The sequence below is a fragment of the Podarcis gaigeae genome, assembly GCF_964106915.1.
Source record: "Podarcis gaigeae genome assembly, chromosome: 5".
NCBI lineage: Eukaryota > Metazoa > Chordata > Lepidosauria > Squamata > Lacertidae > Podarcis > Podarcis gaigeae.
Genome location: NC_139681.1, coordinates 67,386,858 through 67,412,333, shown reverse-complemented (window position 1 = coordinate 67,412,333; position 25,476 = coordinate 67,386,858). Strand labels below are relative to the sequence as shown.

At 41.1% G+C, this 25,476-nt stretch overlaps 1 protein-coding gene across 4 annotated transcripts in view; it reads left to right on the top strand.

Moving 5' to 3' along the window:
* The first annotated feature begins 1,321 nt into the window (after positions 1–1,321).
* The window catches only part of CAB39 (calcium binding protein 39), a 48,082-nt gene continuing 23,927 nt past the window's right edge, over positions 1,322–25,476 (top strand). Inside the window, exon 1 of one of the 4 annotated variants that reach the window (XM_083742148.1) lies at positions 1,322–2,010. The gene's annotated coding sequence lies outside the window, so the exon portion shown is untranslated. Of the gene's footprint in view, positions 2,011–2,356; positions 2,679–22,118; positions 22,285–25,476 lie in introns of those variants that run through there. The other 3 variants (XM_083742151.1, XM_083742149.1, XM_083742150.1) reach the window with 3 other exon arrangements.

Sequence of the window (25,476 nt, the reverse complement as noted above, 5' to 3'; positions counted from 1 at the left end):
GTTCTGCTGGCTCTCAGCAGGGGAACACAGACAGAATTAAAAAAACATCTCCTTTCATGTGCTTTCATAAGGAGTTCCACAGTAGCCATGTGCTGCAAGGAATAACCCTTCCTTACAAACACAACTCTAGTTCCTTATAGATATCACAGTCTGCATACACACCATCCATTTAAAATACACACACCCAAGAATCCTGGGAACTATCGTTGGTTAAAGGTACTGGGAAGTGAAGTTTATTAACTGCTTTGGGTTTTGTTTTTTTACAATCAAGCAGAATTTAACTCTGTGAGGGTTAAACTACAGTTCACAGGATTCTTTGGGGACATGGCAGATATGTCTTAAATGTACAGTGTGTGAGCAGTCATAGAATTTGTTGTGGACCATGACTGGTTTGCTTAAAAAACAACCACCCCAAAACAGTTTATATTGTCCTTCCCTGCTGCACATTAAATTGCTTACAAATCTGGGTGGGTGGGGGAGAATAGCTATAGGTGTAGGCTGTTAAAATAAAAGGAAGAGGGGTCTCCTAGACCAGTAAACACTCCCTTATGTGAGCTTCAGCAGGTTTTTAAACCCCTGTTCATTTCCCCCAAGCCTCTTTCGATTGTACCACACCTGTTCTTACATTCTGTGTGCTGGATAGCTTTTCAGAGACTGGAAGGCATTATGTTAGAACCGTCACTGCCTCAGGCACACAACTTAAAACTTCTGACCGAACAGGTTTCTGCAGCATTACTAAACCTGTAAAACAGATTTGTACAGAGACCATAGATGGATAGAAATACGGGCGTACCATTGGTGAACATAGGGCTATCATGCTACTTTAAGTATCTGGAAACTCACCAGCCTCGTCCTTTCAGTCTTGGATTGAAGGAAAACCTCTCCCAAGTCACAAAGTCTTTCCTGCAACTGAATGCACATTTGACCTGGGAGTAAGACACTTTGAACGCAGTAGGGTTTACTTTCGCATTGGAGCAAACTGCACACACCGGGGGAAATGCTCTTTATATATGCTCAGAGGCCCTGCTATTTTTTTCCAAACAGGATGACGGGTTGAGATGTGTCACTAAAAATTGCTGCTGAATTTCCAGGGTCTGCTGCTGCTTTCTGAATTTTTATTGCAGATGCGATTTAACAGTTAAAGCATTGCTAATCGCTGATTAGAGACTAATGTGTCTAAGCCCGTACAGAAACTGTTCAATAAAGCCGTGTTCAGTGAGGGAGAGTTATTTCGACTACGTAAACGCTAAGAATTTTGAAATCTGACGAAATCCCACCTAATCCAGCATTCTTTGCAAAGAGAGCCAGCAAGCACCAGGTAGAGCACCGTAAAATGTTCAGCGATCTCACTGTGACCTAGAGTATGTGCAGATTTCAATCTCGCATAGCACATGTATCTTTGGGGATATTATTATTATTAGGTCAAGAGCCTGGAAAGGCTTTCACATAGCTTAACCACGCCCTACGATTTACGAAGGAAGGCCGCGCCCGCCCCCCTCCTCCGGCGTCTGCCCATGCTCAGAGGCATTCCTTTCCCCCATTGTCCCCGATCTCCTTCGCGTTCCGAGAACATTGGCCGGCGTTGAAGGGCGCCTGGCAGGCCCGAGGGCTGCGGCGTCGGCTGCGCGGATCCCGCCAGGCCGCAGGGGGCAGCCGCGAGTCGCCTGCCGAGCTGGGCGCGGGGCTTTCTCCTGCTCCGCCGCAGCTGCTCGTCGGGTCAGTAGTATCCGCCGCCGGGCTGGGAAGGGAAGAGGAGAGCGAGAGCGAGCAGGAAGGGAAAGGAAGAGCAGGGGCCGCTGCGCAGCCAGGACCGCGGGGCGGGGGAGGGGCCAGCCAGGCCGACACCGAGCGAGCCGAAGGCCGTAGGCGAACCCAGCCGGGGAGAGGAGCGCCGGCCGAGGCCCACACCGAGAGCCGCCGCAGCACCACCACGACGCCGACTGGGTGGGGGTAGCCGCCGCTGCCGCCGCCTGCCTGCTTGCCAGCCACCCGGCCCGCCGCGGAGCGAAGGTACTGCCGGGGCCTTGAGGGCCGCAGCTCGCCGTGTTGCGGCGCCTGAGGAGGCCTTTCCGAGGGAGCCTTGGCGCTTCGGCTTCCCGGGCGCGGGAGGCGTTGGCGGCCAGGAGGAGGGGGGGGGCCTCTGCCTGTTGAGCTCGGGCCCCGGGGCCCTTGAGGCCTCCTCGGCCCCCGCTGGGTGGCTGCGGCCGCTTGACCCTCAGGATGTGTCCTCGGGATGCCTCGACACGGGTTCGGCGGCCCCTGACGTGCCCAGCTGGATGGAGGCGGATTTCTTCCCCTCTCCGCCCCGCCTTCTTCCTCTCTCCTTTATTATACCTTCCGCGCCCGCGGCTGAAGTGCGCGGCTCCAGCCGACCTTTGTGATTGTGGCCGCCGAGCCGGGAGTCGGTTAGGGGAGGGACGGAGGGAGGGCGGAGGTCGGGGCTGGGAAGCAAAGGGGTCCCTGCGAGGCGCCTTGGCGGCTCCTGCTCGGGGGAGGGCATTGTTGTCCTTGTGGGGCTCCAGGAAAACTTTGCTTCGCCTTGGGGATCCTCCGTCGGCGCTGGGAGAGGGAGGAAAGGAGGGACCTCCTCGAATCCGGAACTGCTGCTAGTTCGTTCTCTTTCTTATTTTTTTAAAGGCAGCCTTTTGGGGCTTTGAGCGGCCAGAGTCTGTCGTCAGGTTAGTTAAGCCGGTTTCTTGGTGGTGCAGGAATGAAAGCGTATTTGCTTTTCTCTTGCAAAATTGCCCTGTACGCAAAGGGCCCCGGTTTGCGTTCATGCAGCTACTATATAAATCAATCTAGCTCTTCTTGGTTGCTAGGTTGTTTTAATAAATACAGTAGATGAGTAGGCCTGTGCCTATTTTTTTAAAGCCGGAATATCGCAGTAGTAAATAATGAGATTGAGGGTGAATCACAAGGTTCTTTGTATACAGCAATTATCCTTCCTCTGGTAAACTGATTTGATCTGGTCTAATGCATCCCTCTTGAAAACTCGGACAAATGGTGCTAGCTGCTCTGCAAAAAATATGTACCTATATGTATCCTGTACATACAGGGTGTTTCTTTTTAAAGAATTTTTTTTGAGTTTTGCACAGAGTGATATTTTTTATCTGTTTTGCAGTTTGTAAACCTGGAGTTTCTGAAAATATACTGCTAAGTAACATTGGGTCTAAAGTCCCATATAAGATTTGTTTCTGGAGAAAATGCAGCTACTTTAGACAACATTTCTGCTCCAAATGGTAATAAGAGAAATGAACCAATATGATGGACAGAAGAAGTATTTTAGGTTGGCATGTTCATAATCTGGTCTACAGCCAAATTGGTTTAAAGTACTTGGGTCAACCGATTCCATTTTATAGAAGAGTTCTCTGGATTGGGTTATACTATAAAATTTTAAAGACGTAAAATGCTCTTGTGGAAAAGTGTGAAGCATCAGATGCCTCCCATTAGGTCACCTGCAATATGTTTGGAATATGTTTCCTCTTTCGTTTTGAAGTGCATGAATCAACTTAAGAGTATAAACATGACTCAAACTCTCTAGTCCAGGTATCATCAACCTTTTCAGTTCCAGGGTCCGCTTTTAACATATACATGGGTTTGGGGACCTATTTCTTAATCTTTTACCATATATTTGAATGGAAGCAGTGCTCCTGTTGCGACCCACATTGGATTAGGTCCCAGTCCACTGGTGGGTCCTGACCCACTAGTTGAAGACCAGTGCTGTAGACCCTGCAAAAGTGACCATAAGGCCCAGGAGTTGGGGACATTTTTTTGATACTGGCTGAGGGTCCAGCATGACAAATAATTGCACCTGGGAGACTGATAACAAGGGACTCCAGTGCAAGACGAAGGTGAATGAGGAGTGGAATTATGTGGTTGCAAGCAATTTAGCTTGTTGAATGTTCATTATAATTACTTGGGGAGTGGACAAAAGCATTTCCAACACTGGGCTCTTATACATTTTTATCAATCAAGCTTATGTACTGGTTTATATTTATAGTAGAATAATGTTTTTTTTATAATCTGTTAATGATGGGATTCATGCTCTGGAGAAAATTTAACTGAATTGTTGAGGAAATTGTTGCTTTTGGCTCTTCTTAAAAAAACCCTAAATTACTAATTTCTTTAATCTGTGGAATTTTAACAGAAGAGAACAGTTCCTGCACAGACAGATCAGTTGTTATAAACAGGTATATTAGAAACCACCTGTTTTTTAACACAGTCCTATTAAGTTGTCCATAGCAGCTGTTGAGAATAGTAGCCTTAAATTTGACTCTGCTGAAATAATTTTATCAGGAACATCTTTTATACTTGGTTGAGGTTCATGTTGTCAGTCTTTGGGAAGAACACAATGTAATATTGTAGCTTTGGAATATAGGCTCCTAGTGTTACATTTATGGGTTCCATTTCTGCACAGAGTTAGGTGCTTAAATTTCTTTGACTTCAGCAAGATTCAGGCGAATCCGTAGGATAGTAACTTTGCGAATTATAGCAGAACCACATAACAGTTGCTTGTTATTATTGAAGATGAATTTTGTCATTGATTTTTTTTTAGTGTTTGTCTGGCAGAACAAGTAGGTGTTTCTCCTATGGCACAAAGTCATTATATTATAAATCGGTCAATTGGCATAGTATTTTGCATCTCCAGTTGTAATGTTTCCCAATAGTGATAGTAATAATAATAGTTACAGATAGGTAGTCGTGTTGGTCTGCCATAGACAAAACAAAAAAAATTCCTTCCAGTAGCACCTTAAAGACCAACTAAATTAGTTCTTGGTATGAGCTTTCAACAGGCTCATCACAGCTATTTGCCAATCACCCATTCCCACCACCCTTCTGAGTAATACCCCTCCCCACCTTCCCACTATATAGAAGGGTCTGGTAACTTCTGTTTCAGTGTATGTGAAGAAGTGTGCATGCACACGAAAGCTCATACCAAGAACTAACTTAGTTGGTCTTTAAGGTGCTACTGGAAGGATTTTTTTTTTTTTAGTAATAATAATGTAATTGTGGTATTTGAGTGCAGATCCTGAAATGTTAAAGTGATGTCTGTCTGACGTGTTCAGTAAGTTCTCAAATTTGCTAAGTGGAAATGAAAAACATCCAACATTATGTTCCTTTAACATTGGCTGGGATCTGTAGATCCCTATGTGTACACCCTTCTAGCCTCATGGAAAGCTGTTCTGGATAATCTGATGACCTTTTGGTGCAACTTTTCAGGGGTTAGCCTTTGGATCTCAACCATTATTTGTTCTGTTTCTGTACATGTCTGTTTTCCAATATACACAAATTATACAGTGAACAACAGTTAAATGTTGTGCTTTGTTCAAAAGAAGTTTAACCTATATGTTCATTGGTTATTCCTCTGTTACATGAAAATATGGTTTCTTAAGAGTGTTTTTCTTATTATCACTTTCAAACCCAGGGCTACACCTTCTGTGAAGTTATGTCAAGAATGCCCCACCTCTGAAATTTCTAGATTCCTAATGTGTTTCATTGAAAGTGGAAAGGCAGTTATTTTTCACATTATAAAATGGCTTACATTTTTAATGTTGGGTCCCTATTAAATTGTGCTAATAAAACTATTGCTTTACCTTTAAACTGACTGTGTAATAATTTCTGTTTTAGTTCTTTAAGAATCCTAGTAGCATCCTCACAAGCTTATTCATGATTCAAACATTACTACTGATTAAAAGGAGTAGTAAGGTTTGATTTTGTATGACATTATAAACTTGCTCAAGGGCTCTGGAAGATTCAAGTCCTGTGACAAATCAATTCTAATTTCAAGTCACATTGAAACTAGATCTCATTGATGTTGAGAGTACATGCTACTGCTGCAGGTATTAGTAATGATGGTTCATTACTTCAGGTTTTGTGGCATGGTAGGGAAACACAAATCACATTTTTCAACAGAGAGAGATACCAGTATGGTTAAGATTGTATGATCAATTTTCCTTCAACCAAAGCAGTGTTATAAACTCAGGTACTGTATATAAGCTAGGCACTAAAAGGCTCCTTAAATAAAGGTTACATTTGCCAAAATGGAATGCCTAGTTGCCATTTGGGGGCAAGGCAGCTCTAAAGTTGTATTTTTCAATATGGCTTTTTGGTTCCCGAAATTCATTCTGATTGTGCAGATAAAAATATAACTGATAGAATTCTATAGGATGTGGTATTAGTGTGTGAAAACAGTCAAGGTCCAATGATCCCCAGGCATGCATATCCAGGTGGTGGTGTCAGGCGCCATCCTGGCTCTCATATATCTTCATTTGGTCACAAGTGGTCAGTAAGCAAGGTGCAAAATTATCCTGGCTCATTTCTAGAACTGATGCAGAGAACATCACCACTGAGGATTGTGGCACTTTAAAGACTAATAGTCGCATCCTATGTTAGCTGCCTGCAACCAAAATGGACTTCTGCTGGTGCAGGACTTCCTCACTTCCCTGCAGTCCCCTCCCCCCCCAATCTATTCTTAGGGCACTCACTGGAGCAGATATGGGGAGGGTCTCGGAAGCAAAGAGGGAATTTTGTTTCATGAGCACTAGTTTGCTTATTGAACGTTGGCTGTCACTCTAAAACAGTATTGAAGAACTTTGTGCCTTGCAGATGTTTTGAACTGCAACTTTTACTAGCCCCATCCAGTATGGTTCTGCTGGTTAAGATTGATGAGAGTTGTAGTTCAAAACATATGCAGGATACCTGGATGGACATGTCCTACCCCAGGCATAAGCAAACTCGGCCCTCCAGATGTTTTGAGACTACAACTCCCACCATCCCTAGCTAACAGAACCAGTGGTTGGGGATGATGGGAATTGTAGTCTCAAAACATCTGGAGGGCCGAGTTTGCCTATGCCTGTCCTACCCTAACAGATTCATTGTGGCATCGGATCAGATGACATATGATGCAGTGTCACAAGACTGTTTTTGCTCCCGTAGCTGAACACTGATACCTCTCAGGAATTTTTCCAGAAAATAGCTGTACTGAGTTGTATGTGTGTGTGTTTTCTTCTTTGCTTATGTTCCCACTTGTTAGTGTTGTAACAAGATTAATAATTGTAGAAGAGCCAGAAATAACCTGCTGCTGTGCAGTAATTCTTTGATTTGTCTTTTAAAGGGGGGGGGGAGCTTTAAAAAGAAAATCAAAGGTAGCAACATTTAGAACTTATTTTAAAAACAGCGCAAATCTTTTGTTCAGGAAATAATTGCAGAATAAATAAAGCTGTCTTAAGTAGTTAGTAATCAATTCACTCATTGCTATTTTTCACAACTACTTAGGATACTTAAGCTGCTCCTTCTTAGAATCGGGCAACATTTGCTGCATCTATAAATAAGCGTGTTGAATACAATATGGCAAGTGCAGCCCTAGCTCTAGGCCGCAGAGTATGAAGTTACAGGCAGACACACCAGTGCAAATGTTTAGGATATAGTTGCCAGTTTCCCTAACCATCCTTAAATAATTTTAAGACAGTCACTATGAATAGCACCACTCACTCCTTTTAGTAATTTCGTTTAAAACATCCATTGTGACCCTCAATCTCCTAGAAGGAGATTTTAAGCTTGGCAGTAGAATATCTTACTTGATTGCATAGAGCTGGCTGATGCAAGGTGTGCCATACTATTGTTGCTCTCTGGTTTATAACTGTAAAACGCAGATGTGCATGCAAAGTTTAAAATTGCCTCTGAATTCCTTGGGGCATGTCCTCAAACAGAACAGTTTTGAAAAGTTCCTCTCTAATTAGATTTCAAACTCAGTGTTTGACCTTGTATAATCTTGTTGTTGCACCAGAATGGATGAGGGTGTGGGTAGATTGATGTGCTGCACGTGCAGCATGCTTAAATTTATTAATAAAAATAAATTTCCCTTGAGTGGGAAAGAGGCTGGCATTTATACCACAATAAAAGCGGAATGTGAAAAAGAATATAGGAAGTAGAATTGGAAATGGCAAGTTATTTAATTTTTTAAAATTCATAGGTTGGGGCCTAAGAATTGCTCCCCTGCATCTTCTGGAAAGCCACTCTGTAAGAGCCAAGGGATGGTATTAAATATATGGAGGGGGTATATCTGGAAGTTTGAAACCACCATTCATTAAGTGCTAACAAAATTGTTGTTCTTTTATGCAATCAACCCTTAGGATATTACTGAATTTTGACATTTCAGTCCTGGATGTGCTTATTGAAATGTTTGAGTAAGCACATTTAGGGCTGTTTTACAATCTGAACCTCGAAGTCACTGCAGTAATGTAAGTTTGGGACTAGTAGTGCTATGTTGTAGTAGCTAACAGATGGGCCCTGTGTAAGAAGAGCAAAAGGATGGGGCTTTGCCACAGTTCCAGCAATATCCAGAAAAACTAATATGGGTGCTGTCGGTTAAGACTGGAAACAATTCAAATTACATACAGACAACTATGCGAGTCCAGACCTTTGTGAACTATTAAAATGGGACCTAGCAAAGCAGGATAGATTCCCATTTGCATAGGATTCTATTATAAATATATCAGGAGTAAGCTATGTTTTTGCTGTCACAGAGGCACATAACTTACTTTCTGTGGGTGACAAAGGCTGGCTCAGGTGCTCTGAATTTCAGCACATTGCCATTCAGTAATTAATACAGTGGTACCTCGGGTTACATACACTTCGGGTTACAGACTCCGCTAACCCAGAAATAGTGCTTCAGGTTAAGAACTTTGCTTCAGGATGAGAACAGAAATCGTGCTCTGGCGGCGTGGCAGCAGCAGGAGGCCCCTTTAGCTAAAGTGGTGCTTCAGGTTAAGAACAGTTTCAGGTTAAGAACGGACCTCCGGAACGAATGAAGTACTTAAGTACACTACCACTGTAGTGTGCTACAGGGGACATGTGAATTGAATCACATTGTACAACACAAATATACATATTTATTTTCTCTTCTAAATCCTTATATTTAAATTTTTGTTCCATGACTTGTAGTACATTATTTTAAAGCTAGTTTCATGCATTGTGATATGAATATAATTTTAGTACAGGCAACTCCCGTTTTTCACACCTTCAAATAATGTGTGACTGCACATGTGCGCATTGCCACATTGCCTGTATATCATCGAAATATGTTGCATCTCATGAGCATTATCAGGCAAATAAGACTATTCTCTACATTTAAGTGTTGTCAAAAGAATCTCTCAACTACTCAGTGTCATGTCTATACTAACATTATGCAGCCCCATAAAACTTAATTGTTTTTTTGATTGGACTGGCTGTTATTGACAGTTATTGGGAATAGGTTTCCTCTTTTACCCACACTAGCCAGCCGATACTTCTCTGGATTAGGATAATACTTCTCTGCATTAGGTTAATACTGACTAGATCTGAAACCAAAGATTGAAGCTGGTAAGCAAATCCTGATCATTTAAGAGGGAATCTGGTTAGAATTAACCAAAGTTAATGTTGCTGTAAGGGCATGGAAATGTTTTTCTTTTCGTTTCTGGAGGAGGAACGGGGAAAAGGAGCATGTGATCTAGTGGCCCATTCTAGATCACTTAACTATGGGGCCATGCAGAGGCACACACACCAATACATAATATTTTAGGGCTTTGGTGCTATGCATCAGTTATTAAAAAGCTAAAATGCACGATAAATGAAATATTTCACAAATGTGTATATAGTTGGTGTGCCCTCCTAGTTAGCAAATATGAACAAAATATAGTGCAGAGGTCCTATTTAACTTGTAAATCAATGTTCTTTATTATCATTACTGAAGTATAAATAGAATGCTGGACCAACATCAACATTTTAAGCTGAGGTTTTCCACTTGGTGATTTAAATCTTGATTTATATTGCTAGCTTAAATCAGTCCCCCAATGTAGTATAAATGAACAGATTCAGAATTAAGCCCAAAGGGGAGCAGCCAACTAGTTCATACAGAAATAACTACAGCACTTTCTCAAACATATGTGATCTATTTTGGAGGCATCAAGATGTAATTTTCTCTCATACCAGTCATACCCTACTTCAGTTTTAAAATGTGAGGAAGCAGATTAAGCTTTGTAACCTACTGCATAATTTTAACAAAAACATATGTAACATTAAAAGTACTTGGGCTGTATATAAGCTAGCTAAGACTGCAATACTAAGCATAGTTTGTAAGGAGTAAACTCCACTGCAATTTACTTCTGAGCTAATATGCACAGGAATACTCTGCATAAAAAGCGCCTTTTCAGTCTTTAGACATCTCTAAAAAGTTGTAATAGAAAAGTATATATTGCACCATGAAAAGCAAAATATGTGGTAATTTAACTTACTCTTCCCAGGAGGAAAAGTAATTGATGTTGAAAACAAATGTATAGATTTGGGCTGTGCCCAAATTAAAGAAATTTAACGACTTAATCTTATGGGTTTCAGCCTATTCATTGATTAAACTTGTACAAGAGTAAAATCTATATGAGGTCAGAAATAATGGAGTTGTAGGAGGCATCATCTGATATTCAGCCTTGTTAATCAGAAGTACTTTTTGAGTCTATTGAAAGACCTTTGAATAATCTTACAGATTAATCTATTAAGCATTGCATCACTAATGCAGGTATGTTTTAGAACTACTGGGGGAGGAGTAGAGGGGATTTCTTTCCCCAAGAGTTCTTAACTGATTCTTAAGGCTGCTACACTTTTTTTAAAAAAAGACTTAAGAAGCACTCTGCACATGTGCAGAACCTTCCATTCTGAACTGCAGAAAAATTTCTTAGCAAAACAACATCAATTTATCTTGCACCTGAACCTGGGAAAATTCATATTTTGAACCTGGTAATTACATGGTTGATACTGTCTCTAGTCGATCATTAGACTGTGGAACGGCAGCAGCACAACATAGCCAAGCCCAAGGGCCCTCCTTATCTCTGAGTGTCACAAACTTGGTCTTGCCTGTGCTACTTGTCCTGCAGGTTGGTCATCCATTCTTTGTGTCATATGACATACATCCACATTATTTTGCTGCTGTTAGAGTACTGTATCATACCGTAATAAAGACTCTCTCTTGTGTGTCTTTGATGCTGTACAGGTGTTTTAAGAAACGAGGTAGATTATCTGTAGTTTCAGTAGTGAAGAAAGAGACTGGGAAGAGATTCAGGCTGCAATCTGACCCCAATAATAAGTTCAATAGGACTTACTTTCTGGGCTGACAGGGATTGTCCTTTGAAATACAGTCATATCTCAGGTTACAGGCGCTTCAGGTTTCACGTTTTCGGGTTGCGCACCACGCCAAACCCGAAAGTAACGGAACGGGTTACTTCCGGGTTTCGGTTCTCATGCATGCGGAGAAGCGCTAAATCACGCTTTGCGCATTCGCAGAAGCGCCAAATCACGACCCGTGCATGCGCAGAAACGGCACTGCGGGTTGCGAACGTGCCTCCCGCACAGATCACGTTCGCAACCCGAGTGTCCACTGTACATACATCTTAACAGAAATGGAGAACCTTTGGACCCATCATCTCAAGCCATTGGCCATGCTAGCTGGAGCTGATGGAAGCTGTGGTCTGGAGGGCCACATATTTTGCTTCAGAATGTAATATTTTTAAAGAACCACCCCCCCAGTGGATATTGTGTTTTGATCCATTTTTACATTTTGCACTAGTATTTCTGTATACAGTATAGTGCCACTGAAAGCCTGTATAGCCAGTGTAGTGGAATGCCAGTTTGCCCAGTCAGAATACTCATTTGGAAACTGCCCTGTGGTTGGTTACTTATCTGAGTGATCCTGAGTTGTACCATATGATTCTGTTATGAGCAACTTCTCTAATGTGTTGGTTGGCCTGGATATTGATAATATAGCAGTTCTGAATACTGAAAATTAATGACTATAGTATTCAGCTTGGTAACAGACCTGGAGCTATTGTCCACCAATTGCTCTGCTCACCTGTATCTATTCTTCTGCTGTTACATTCAAGACAGACAGATGCCAACAACAACAACAACAATGTTGTTACCTACTCCCCTCCTGAGGGGCTGTTCAAGGTGCCTGTCAAGCATGGGGTGGCAGTGGAGCCACAGTGGGGATGTCAACACTTCTGTAACACACATGGCAATGGCTTAATTTATGATGTCAGTAATTGTGATATCAGTCTAGATACACCTGTAGCCTTGAGTCAATTGTTTGCCATAGGTAGTGAGAAAAATGCTGAATTATAAGGCAGTGTGACATAACTAAAGCAGTGATGTGTTGTTGGGATGGCAGTGTGTATTTCTTTGCTTTGAAATGAGCAGTGTTTGCAGTTTAGACATCTGGCTCCAGGATGTCTAAGGAAGCTGAGAAATTCTGCCTCATGTCCAAAACTTGAAAGATGCACTGTGTAACTCAGCGACAGGGGGTACTTTTGAAGCAACCTGTCTAATTCTGGCACATAGACTTTTAAAAATAACAAATACTTGAAACAATGTGGAATTTGTGGCATCTTCTTTGGCACCAAAGACTCCCAAGTTGTCCTTTTGCTCCCTGAATGCAGAGAAAGATCAATTTGCATTTACCTATTTAGTTGGACTCTGACCTCAGCAGTTACAAGGAAACTTTTCTTCTTACATCCCTCCCCAACCCTGACATGTAGCTCTATTAGATCTTCATGGCACATCCATAATCTGAAAGAAAACAAACCAAAAAAACTAACTCATTTTTCTTGTTTGTTTTAAGTTCTGTTTCCTTTGCCGTTACACAATAACCACTTGGGAGAATTCAAATTATTATGAAACTACATCTTGTACTTCCTTTCCACAATATTTCTGATATCAGGCATGTCAGTGGGAAACTGCCTCTTCTCTGTAGTTAATAGGGTTGGAAGAATGTCTTAGGAGCTTGCAAAGTATTTCAATTTCTAGATAACATTCCATTTTTTCTGCCCCAGGGGAGTTCAATTTCTAATATTATTGAGGCAGTTTTACTAATATATTCTAAAAGGGATTTTGGGAATTGAAGACAGTAAGTGTTAGACCATTAATTCTACTATTTGGGGACTCTGGAATGCTTTTTCCTGTGAATGGGATAGCTTGAGTAGTCATATTATAGAAGAATCCCATTTCAAAGTTAGAATGATTTTTTTTTTAATGTGCACTTTCTACAGTTGATAATGTGAGTGCTTAACCTTCATTGGCCAAGTGCATCTTTGCTTTTTCTTCCAAGTACACAACTGTGAGGTGTTAATTTCTGTTGGCCAAGGCATCTGGTACCTTCATTTTGCAACTTCTGGTGAATGCTGAAGATGCACCTTTTTGCCCTGGCTTTTGACACTTAAAGTGTATGTTTTTAGGATCCTCTGTAATTATAAGTTGTTTTAAACTGTTTTTAATGTTGTGCTTTAATGTTTTACCTGCCCTTGGACCTTGGTGTAAACGGTGGGCAATAAATTAAAAAATACTAATAGTAGTAGTCTCTCACCCTAGGGTTGAGCCTCATCATGGTGGTTATAAATTGAGAGGGGTTGGCACCCCTGGCCCCATTACTCCTCCAAGGGATGACTCTTTGGAGGTGGTGATGTGTCACCCATGGCAGGACTTACTCTTATGGGCAGATACCTGAAGAAGCTTCCAGCTGTGTAATGGGTGCTGGTTACCCAAACTGCAAATGTGTAGGATGGCAGAGATAAAATATGTATATTTAGAAGAATGTGCCTCATGATGATTCATAAAAAGGCTGTAGAATTTTTCATTCAGAAATTACCGCACACTGTGTAATACACCTTGAGTTCACCTGACTGGATCTTCTAGATCCCCCTTGCTTCTGATCTTACTGAGTGAGACCTATGCTATCCAGCATTTGAAAGATCAGAGCTAGTTCCTTGAATAGTGCTGGGAACCAAATTGGCACATGTAATTTCCGTAAGTTGAATGCTGTACTGCAAATGTCATTATCCCACAGATTACTTCCTTGTCTGCCAATATATGCTTGTGCTGCTTGTCTGTATCATATCAGTGGTGGGGTGGGATAGGGGGGAGAGAAACTTAATTTACAAAAGCTTCCTGAGTTGCCTAGAGTTGATTCTTGCATGCCACAGGCAAAGAAAGTGAATGGCTTTTACAGGCTGGAGCTGACTGTGTTGATTTGTCCTTACCTTGGGCATGTTGAAGCTTCTGAACAGGATGACAGCCCCGCATAGAATACACTCAGCTTCTAAGGTTACACATGTATGGGTGGTGGTTGGTAAACTGGCCACATCCCTTCTTATCAGATGAAACTGATAGAATAAGTCGTGACCGTAGCTGCCACTTGAGCATTAATTGGCTGTGCCAGCTCTAAGCCCTTTCCCAGACTGTAAATCTGACATATCAAACAAAATGAAAGTAGTCTGTTACTGGTTCAGGATCCAAATTGTTGCTTGTTGTTTGCTAAGGACTCTGTAAAGTACAGTAGTCTCATTTACGTACATCTCTTATGCATACATTTTTTTTCTAGATCAAAAAATAATCTTCCAAAGCTGGTATTCTGTGCTTGTACCTTATAATACTTTGCTTAGCACACCACCTGCTACTCCAAAAACAGCTGGAGATTTGGAAGATTTTGAAGGATAGGTGAGTTGAAAAGCATAGAGGAGATTGCTCTACAGTGGTACCTCAGTTTATGATCTTACTCTGTTCCAGAAGTCCGTTCTTAAACCAAAACCATTCAGGTGCGCTTTCCCTAATGAGGCCTCCCACTGCCAGTGCCCTTCCACCGTAAGGTTTCTGTTCTTAGACCGAGGTAAAGTTTGCAGACCGAGGTAAGCCTCCGGTTTTGTGGAAGTTTGTAACCCGAATCGTTCGTAAACAGGGCTGTTCTTAAACTGAGGTACCACTGTATTTGTAAATATGGATTCCAAATGCCAAGGCTTCTGCAACAGTAGCAGTGGCAAAAACAAAACGGCAACACCCTATACAATATTAGTAAATGCAGGTGTTATTTATTTTGTTAGAAAGAAGCCTTTTTTAAAGACACACACGGGCACACATTTTGCTTCTGATGTTTGCTGGATGAGAATGCAAATATAAATTGTTATAGGCAACATAAGTTTTTATCGCATCATGTCACTAGTTCTGCTTTTAAGATTAATTCTGCCATTTTACTATGTGTTTTTGTCGTTTTGGTAAAATAAATCAAGATGCACAAGCTTAGGTGCATGTGGCAGGAGCATTCTTTTCTCAGCTTCCACTTTATGCAAAAGTGGTACAGTCCCTTTTGCCCTTGGGGAAAGATAAAAAAGGACTCTATGCCTTAAGTTACAGTTCACCTTGTGGCGCATTCCAGTTCTGTGATCTTGCAGTTCTGTATTTCTGAGTTCCTTTGGACTAGTGTCTCATGCTTTCTGTTCCTGATGCTTGACTGTATCATCCAAAATAGAACTTTTGCATCACTCCCTGTTGTGAGATATACAGGTTTCCCAAGGGAGGACAGCTTACGTGTCACGTGGGAACAGAGGCGGGGCAGGAAGAGAGATGTAAAAAATTATTTTAGGTGATAAGGGAAGCGGGGGGAACAAAAAGCATAAAAATAAGGCTGTGAAGTGATCCTAACAGTTCTAAGCTGTGTCCCGTGCTTGAGTACCCATTTTCCCCTGAATTTCAGATTCTCCTTTTTTATTGGCACCAATCCCCATTTTGCTCCTACCTAAGCAAGGTCAGTCTGTCAGATTAGTTAGAAATGTTGTGTAACTGGAAGAACTTGCAAGTTATCAGTGAATTGCACCTGCTTGCAATTCCATCACCAAAAAACAAAACCGAAAAGCATGTAAGATTTCAGTAAATGTTTCCTAGTCCATGTCCAGTGTAAAGGAATATTTGTGAACATTTCTGCTGGTTGGTCTTTTTAGCTAGTAAAACGAGTAGCAAGGTATCTGAACTCTCCTTACAGTTAGAATGGGCTATATCTGTCATTGGGACTACTCTTCAACCAAAGAAAGGACCAGTATCTATCAGTTAACTTCTTTCAGTAGAAACAAACTCAGATTTGTGAATGGCCTGGTTAAATGATTAATGATTATTCCACAACTGGTTCTAGCAGTAATGGTTTGGTTGCAATTTGTGCTGGAGCATTCATGTCTGATTCCTTAGTTCTTAAGTAAAAAAGAAGCAAACATCTTTTTTTTGATAGCCTGCCTCTCAGAGCTATTTTTTACTCTGTAGTGGTTGAAGTACTAAACGCAACCTAATGAAATAAACATGTATAATTAAGAAGTTTAACACCCCCATTTGCTCTAGATTAGAGTGTGATCATCTAGTTCACTGCACTATGTATGCTTACCTAGGAGTTAGTCATAGTGAACTTAATGCTGCTTACTTCTGAGTAGACTTGCACTGTGAATTAGTGTTTAAACCTGAGAAATTATTTTTACTTGCATTCAGAACCCAAGGAGAGATTGACATGGTATAGTTCCTTAGGGAAAGAATTCCAGAGAACCACCATCTTATGGACAGCTTCTTAATGTACCACTGCAAGATCTTGGTAGTTCAGACAAGTTTGAGACATTAAAAGTTAATCCATATTTGTGATTTGTTCATAGTTTTCAACTTCACATTTTGAAGTAGGTCTACAGCTCTCAAGCTACTATCTAGTAATGCTTTTTGAAGAGATTTTTTTGGTCATACCAAGGCCAATATAATCAGTATATTATGTATTTCAGTTTAGTTGTCCTTTAAGTATTAGTTATTGGATTACTTTAAAATACTGTTTTCTACAGTTTCATTCAGTTCACATTTTGAGCCAATTAAGATACTGAGTTTGAAACTTGCAGTTGGCAGTCTGCTTTTAATTAGTTGTGTGAAGAATTTGATAAGATCATATGAATGTGTATACCATTTTGTGAAGATTGAAAAACATATGGGAGAAGTCGTGATAAGATATTGAGTCATAATAGTACAATAGACCTGTCAAACTTTGGGTCAGATTATGCACATAATTTTTATACAGCTGATGACTTAACATATATGTCACAAAATGTTCTTATCATACTAAAATCCCATTAAATCTGAATGGTGCTTCCACCATTATGCCTATGATATTACATTTATGTCATGTATTTGTTAGATCCTTAGTTCATACATGTTTTTTTCTGTTCTGAAATGTCATATTCACTGGTCAAGTAAAAGTAGACTAGAAGCTGCTCTAGCTTCAAATGCTATAAAAGCCAAAGCAGATTCAATGCAAAAGATGGTAATTCACAAATGGCAGATTTTATTACATAAATAACTATGTCCTAAACAATATAATCTTTGATATATGGTTATCTTTCCACTGTTCAAATGGCCAATTTTGTTCTGTGCCCAGCACATAAATTTGATGCCATCAAATGAGGGTTAGGCTATCATTTGATGTAGAAAATTATGGCTCTGTAACTTCTAGCAAGGTCAAAGTGATCTTGTCATAGTCTAGATTAGTTGGCTGAATGCAGCTATGGTTGTTAGTCACCAGTCTTTGCATTATTTGCATTCCTGCATGACAGGTGCCACATCAGTTCACACTTCCTGATGAGAATATCAGGTAGGTATGCTTTATGACAACCACAGGCTATGGTACATGTGGGAAGTATAGCCAGAGCTACCTAATTTGAGAGCAGAACTTCTTGGAAGCATCTGGTTTATGTGTTGGCAGGAGTAGTGTTAACTTGCATTTCCACTAGCTTGGTTGCAGAGTCACCACAGATTACAGCTGCACGTGAAGACGAACCCTGAATATGTGCTGTGCAGTTATCAGGAGTTATGGTAGGATTCTCATGTCAAACATGGATATTTCTTGTTTACTGTTGGGAGGCAGCATGCTTCTGAACACCAATTATTGAAAACCACTGAGGGGAGAGTTCTTTTGCACTCGGGTCCTGCTTGTAGGCTTTCCGTAGGCATTGCATCAACCACTGTGAGAACAGGATGCTGGACTAAACGGGCCACTAGGCCTGATCCAGCAGACTCTTCTTATTTTCAAACTTCACATATTGGAAGTCGCTTGTTAGGCAGTTTCTGAATTTATTCAAGCACTCTTCACTGTGCACTGCATAGAGTAGGGACAGGGAGCTTGTGACCTGCCGGGTGTTTCTGTATTTCAGCTCCCTTCATCCCTGACCCTTGGCCATGCTGACTGGAACTGATGGGAGCTGAAGTCCAGCATCATCTGGTGGTTCATAGGTTTCCACCTTCTTTGCACAGATGAAACATAAAGGACTCTTGCAGCTCTCTGACATCTTATATGGCATGGGGGGTGGGGGCGGGGCGATCAGTGAGTAAAGAAATTTTATCACATAGCTTTGAGTCTTCTATAATTCAGATGCCTTCTTAGCCTAGCTGAACATTCCTGATGTTGTATCGCACTCGGTGAGTGGGAACACTTTCTCCCTATTCCTATTTTTTTGTGATTAAAAGCTACGTATGGCAGTCTGGCATTTTGTTTCTTTCAGGCTTCAATAGGAAAGTTCCTTGTTTTGGACCTGCATGTGTTAACTGCATGCAAAACAATGCAAGTGGGTCTGTATCCTCGCCAACAATGGCCACATGATAACCATGACCAGCAATCTCAAAGGCACTGAATACCATCATTGTGTCAGCATCGCCATCTGCCAGCTTAACATTTGAAGCTGGATGAGTAGCTGCTGTACTTGTTCAGTGGTGTTGTGCGTGCATTTTTCTTCAGCAGTGCCACTTTGTTTTAACTTTGATCACCACTTCGGTGATCAGTCTTTACATGTTGGCAGCATGCGAGTGCTGCCAATCCACATTTCCTTACCTAGTTACTTACTGTAAATACGTACAAAGGTCCATAAATTTTGTGTGGCTCCCAAGGGGAATGATGGGTCTCAGTTGTGAGTTTGGGGGATGCTTGAAGTGCCTCTGCACCTCAGTGCAGCCGTGAGGCAAGTGCTGCTTTCTGCCTCCGTCCTAAGCCGATAGGTGGAAAACCAGCAAGTTCTCAGATTCATTATGAAGTTAGTATGAGGTCTTTGCTGTTTTCCAGACTGGATAAGTGTGAGATGAAACTCGCCAGAAGTAAAACTGTTCACCATTGGCAAGCCCATTTGTAGTCCCCTAAATATATACTATTGATTATGTGAAGGAATAGCATATCACAGCTGCAGTTTAACACTTTTGTGGCACGAAATATATTTAAAAAAATAAAAAAATTGTCCAGTAGCACCTTAGAGACCAACTAAGTTTGGTGTAAGCTTTTGTGTGCATGCACAACTTCTTCAGATACACGGATTGGTTCCTTTTGGCAACAAAGTTGATCAAACAATTTTGGCACCTGAACTTGCTTCTTGTAAAATCATACACCAAGGGGAAAGCATCTTATTTGTCAGGATCTTGCAGATGACCAGACAGGAGTGTAGTGGGACTGGTACTCTCTTGTTTATACTGAGTACTTTTCAAGAGACAGTAGAGAGCGCCTCCAGGGTGAAGTCAAACCACTGTGTTAGTAGCACCAAAGTGACCTCCTAGGGGCACAAGCCATGGCAGTGTGTATGGATGACGAGACCCCCCTCTTGGCCTCACTGTGGTCCAAAGGAAAGCAGAGCAATCGTTTGGCACCAGACTGGCTGCAGGAGTTCCAGAAGGAGGTGTACAAGGCACCATCCAGCTGTCTTAGGGACTCCACTTAGATTTGTGTAGGGTTTGCTCCTTAGCTTTTTCTTCTCCTGAAGATATCCTGCAAGGCAGCGGAGGTTTAGGATCAGAGTTTTTCTTCTCCTAGATGGACTACCTTTCCAGGTTGATGAGCCCTATCTGCCCCTCGTTTCCCTCTACAGCACATGCTGTAACTGCATCCTTGACCATTGTACCTACTATATCTTCACATCCAGGGGAAGTTCCTAACTCACCAAGGGTTTGAGACCCATCTTTAACCTTCACCTTGGTTTAGCCAGTATATGGGGTGTTAGGGGACACGTTGTGCTCCTTCTGGGATAGTTTTTCACCTTTGGTCCCCACCCTGCAGTGAGCTCCCACCTGTGGCTCCTAAAGGCTGTCAGCATGTGACAGAGTCCACAATCCTATGTACAGACTATTGCAAGAATAATGCTATAGAAAACAGAAGCTCTCAAGTGGAAGTAATTGTTATGTTAAAGTTGTTGGTAATTTATTTGTATGCCATGTTTCCATTTTATAATAATTGCTTGAATCTTCTTTTAACCATTCTACTGGGCTTGAAGAAAGGATTCTAGGTTTAGATTTAACTGTATTATTTTGTTTAGATGGAATGTAATGTAGAGTTGCTTCCCACAATGCCATCCTTAGAACTAAATATAAAGCAGTTGGAGACAGATTATTTAAAATTTAGCCCAGCACTAAGAATTACTCACACTCAGTGTACTTACACTTCAGGTGTAAAAATGTTTAGAAATGAAAAATGTTAGAACTAGCAGTGCTGAATGGGAGTTAGTTTTCTGTTTCATTGTTACCTAGAATATGGGTTGCAAAGTAGGGTTTATGCAGTCAAATGCCATAGTCTTGTGAATACAATCACCAACAATTCCTGAGATTAACAGTACTTTTTTCCAGTATGCCATTGTCCATTGCATTAAAAAAATTACTCTGAGCTAATATTTCATTGGGGGCTAATTTAAATAGTGTCGTATGGGAGTAAAAGGCATTACTTGCCATAACAGGTTTCAGTATAACTGAGTTGCTTTATCATGTACTGCAGTAAAGCCATGATCCTGCAAAGGCTTAAATCACATGCTTCACTGTGATCACACTAGCTCCTCTGGCTTCAAATGACTGGGTGAGTCATTCCTGAAAAAAGTACTGAATCCCACCCAAGGGTGTTGTTGGCAATCTTGAATATATTGCTGTCATGTTAACATGTTTAAGCAGGGATGGAGAGCCTATGGCCCTCCTGATATTGTTATGACTCCAGTATGCATCAGCCCCAGCCAGCACAGCTAATGGTCAGGGATGATGGGAGTTGTAGTTTGCAACACACTTGGAGAGGACCAAGGTCCCCATCCCTATTTTTTAAAGGATGAAATGGGCCCTCCTAGCGACAGAACTTTAAAAATCATAACCAGCATTCAAAGACATGCACAAGTAATTATGCATAGTCAAATGTTTTTTGGGTTTCTATTTCTCAGGTAGCAGTCCTCATGTAACATGACAGGCTGCCTTAAAATGGAGAGTTTGAAAAGCAATCTTGTACTGGGTTGGGAACATAAATCTATCCCCTTCACACAATTAAGAAGCAGGATCATACCTGCCACCGTACCACACACTGAGGTAATGTTTGAACAGTGGTACCTCGGGTTAAGTACTTAATTCATTCTGGAGGTCCGGAACTGTTCTTAACCTGAAGCACCACTTTAGCTAATGGGGCCCCCTGTTGCCGCCACGCTGCCGGAGCACAATTTCTGTTCTTATCCTGAAGCAAAATTCTTAACCTGAAGCACTATTTCTGGGTTAGTGGAGTCTGTAACCTGAAGCGTATGTAACCCGAGGTACGTAGAGCCTGCTCTGCACATGTAGGCTCACCCTGTGATGTGGCTCCTCTCTGACATTGTCACTTCCACACAGGGAGGGTACAGTGGTGCCTCGCAAGACGAAATTAATCCGTTCCGTGATTCTCTTCGTCTAGCGGTTTTTTTGTCTTGCGAAGCAAGCCCATTGACAGCTTAGCGGATTAGCGCTATTAGCGGTCTAGCGGCTTTTAGCGATCAGCTGAGAAGCGGCTTATCAGCGGAACAGCTGATAAGCGGCTTAGCGCTTAGGGAAAGGGCAGAAAAAAGCAAGAAAAAAACGCAGGAACTCGCAAGATTTTTTCGTCTTGCGAAGCAACCCCATAGAGAAATTTGTTTAGCGAAGCGCCTCCAAAAACGGAAAACCCTTTCGTCTAGCGGGTTTTTCGTCTTGCGAGGCGTTCGTCTTGCGGGGCACCACTGTATAATGCATGAAGGTGACTGAGGTGTCTCCTGTTCCAAGAGGACAAGTAGCAATTCCACTGTGGAAGTCCTTGGGTACAACTATAACAATTCTTTAAAATCCAGGATCTTATCAAGAAATTTCTGTGTGCTCTTTCATAGTTATCCACAAATATTTGAATGGCCCTTTTAGACAAAATATTTGGTAGTTAGGACACTGCATGTCTCACAATAAGGTGGGGGAGTGTTTTCTGATGTCACACTGAGTTGCGTGAGAAAACTCAGCATGAGCTCAGGAATTATTCCCTTCCCCAACAGGATGACACTTAAAGGGCAGTTGCAGCAATGAGCCATGAATCTGTGAGCCCCTGCTCATTTGAGAACTTACCCGTTGGAGTTGATCAGTCATGAATTCAGGGTTTGGATAGTATTGTCCTTCAAAACTTTGAAATGTGAATGAGGGTGTCTGATTCAAGTACTGTATTGGCTTGAACATGAACTCTCTGTGGCTTTATGCAAATTTATGGCTTTATGTGACTTTATGACTATCTGCTAGCTTTACCCTCTTCTGACAAAACCAGGCAGGGGCAATGGAGGGATGGAAACTGTAGTTGAGAAGTTCTGCTCTTAAGTCCAAAATACTGTTTGGAACTGTGGCTGAAGCTTTAGGTGCTCAACATTTCAAGGTCTCTGGGCCAGGATTGTTGACATTTTTCAGTTGCTCTAACATACTGTTGCTCTTTCCTAACTTAACATCTGGATGCAAGTAGGGAAAAGTACATTGTTTTCATGCTTGATGAAACCAGTTTTGAAACCTATTTAGGAGGGCACTCTCAACTTTCAGTGTTCTTATGTTCTGCTGTGAGCTAAGGCAAACCTTTTTGTGTGTTTAATTTTGGAAATCTTTGCAGCCGAACCCTTTTCCAACACTTGTCCCTTGCCACAGTGATCTACTAGGTGATGGTCACAGGAGTTTTAGTTTTGATATTTTACCCATGAGATTTCCATTAAGTTTGTAAAACTCACTACCACCTTACAGATGGGTATGTCATTTCATTTCTGTGCAACTGCCTTTGGGTACCTATAGCCTGCCACATTATAAACAATCTACAACCATTGTAGGACAACCATGTCTGACATGGTTGATGAAAATGGGTCAGTAGATAAAAATATACCAGTGTGTAAAATTCCAGCAGCACAAGAGAAACAGCTGCATAAGCCCTGTGTCTGGCTAACCTATGTTAAGCATTAAAGTTAGCTGTTGAACATTTTTAGTTTTCAGTGTCTCAGCACTTGTTTACCTTCTCATTTGTCTCTGCTGACATTGTGAAAAAGTTACTACTTAAATGGGGAATAAAAGAGAGAGCCCCATTAGTGATAGGATAGCTTTGAGAGCCTGTGCAGTCAGTCATATTGACTCTATTTTAGCTATATCAGTGCTACCACTCCCCCCCCCCCGACTGAATGTGCTAATTATTCGTCTGAGGATTGAATATCAGTTCTGTTCTTTTCTTTTTACTTTGGGTTTGCAGGTCAACCACAAGTTTATGTACAAGAATCTTAAGATATTGGATAAATCACTATTTCAGAGGTTAAAAATAAATTTAAAATATTTTATTGATTGGTTTACAGGTCACCTTGTAAAGGAGTTTTCAGAGTGCTTTGCAACAAGAAGATAGACAATAGACATACAGTAGTGTTCTTGCATTGGCAACCAATTTACTTTTTGTAATTTGATTTACGTCAACAATAGGGCCAATAAGATGTAATGATACAATATGTGTGTTGAACTAGTTTGGAATGAGAATGCCAAAATACAAACAGTGCTTTGGAAAGTCAATTTATTGTTGAAATGTAATGGAATTTTAAAATTTTACAATTTTTAAAATGCCTTTTTAAGATTATCTGGTGTAGACAGGCAAATCAAAGTTTTTAAAACAAACAAATCAGGTGGAGACCAGTGTTGTGATAAACATGGACCAAAGATTTGGTCACATGAACCAGTGACTTGGCTTTTTATAGGTTAGTAGAAAATATTTACCCAAGTCAAATGTTTAATTGAACTTTGTTATCCTTAGTGTATCAAGCATTATGGAATCCCAAGGCTTCTGTCTGGTATGGCTGTTTTTATAAGATGTGAATTTTATGTAACATTCTTTCTCTCAACCCATTTCATTTTTATTCATGGAGTTGTTAGAAAAGACAGTGTAATACTGCAGGTAGGTTGGCATTTCACATAAGTACTACAGTACTTTTAAATACTGGCTTGGATCCCAAGATAAGTTAACCTAGATCAGGGGTGCCCAAACTTTGTTGCTGAGCTTTTTTTAGGATTGAAGTTGCTGAGCTTTTTAAAGGATTTTACCCCATAGTTAGTGACAAGATGACAGATTACCTGGAGACCCCATATGTTGAGTGGTGATATAAATGTACTAAATGATGAATGATAAAGCCACTTCCAATACAATGGGTTAATACTTTTTTATTTAAAAACCCCACAATTTCTCTTAGTTTTCAAGATGATCAGTCAGTGCTGACTTGCATTCCATATAATCACACCCCAAACATTGTTCTGTGCAAACAATTTACTACTTGTTAAAGAAAAAATGCTAGAACATGGATGAAGGACAGACCTGTTTTCTAATTGTTGTTTTTGGGGGAATTTAGTACATGGTCGAAGATTTGCTGTTCATATAATATGATTTTAATCCTCTTTTAGTGGGTTCATGACCTGTATGCTAAATTGTTCCAGAAGTATGTACTTTTCCTGGATAAGAGCCTTGGTTTTATGTGAACAGGCCCTGGGTGAGAACTAAGATAATGTGAAAGGGAATATTGACACAAGAAAAGAGACAGGAAGTGGTTGAAGGTTGGTTTACTAAACCAGGGATTAAGAGGATAAACAAGGGCCTTGTTCCAGGCAGTATTCCATTCCCCTGTGGTGCAGCTGAGGAATTTTCATCTTGATATGATTGGATGAAAAATTTAAGTTTCATTCTGTATAATTTTTTAACAAAAGGAATGGTAGGGAATGTTCCTTCCCTCCATTTTTTAAATTGCAAGGTGATTTTGGATCAGGGAGGGCATCTGTCAGGCACCATCTTAGCAGGAGTTTACCCAAAGATAGTTACAATAGACTGCCACCATTAAGACTAAACGTCCTGACAAAAACTATGCTTTTTCAAAGCTCATAGGATGACTAACCTTAGCAGAACCCTGTGGACTATCATTAGAATATAAAGGGTAGCTTAACCATTTAGTTCAACACCTGTGGAAGACATTTGATGGGCACCAAAGCATTTTGATAGATTAGCACGTTCCTAAAAATGGTCGTGTTTGCTACACACACACACACACACACACACACACACTGTCCTTACAGTGTTTAGTCTTAAGGACCTGAGTGAACAGTTTCCTGTCTCTAATAAGACATCACTTGGTGCGGGTTGCTTGTCATTATCTCTTCGTAGATCATGATTTGGCATTTTCCACCTGCAGCAAAGGTAGTAGCAATCTGCTAAATAGGTATTTCCCCCTATTCCCCCCCCCCGCACACCCTGTCATTCACAATTCCAGCTACAGAGAACTAAGCAGTCTTTTGAAGTTGAAATCTTTTCAACTGCTTCATCAGATGAAAAACGTTTGCAAACACCCCAGTTTAGTGCAT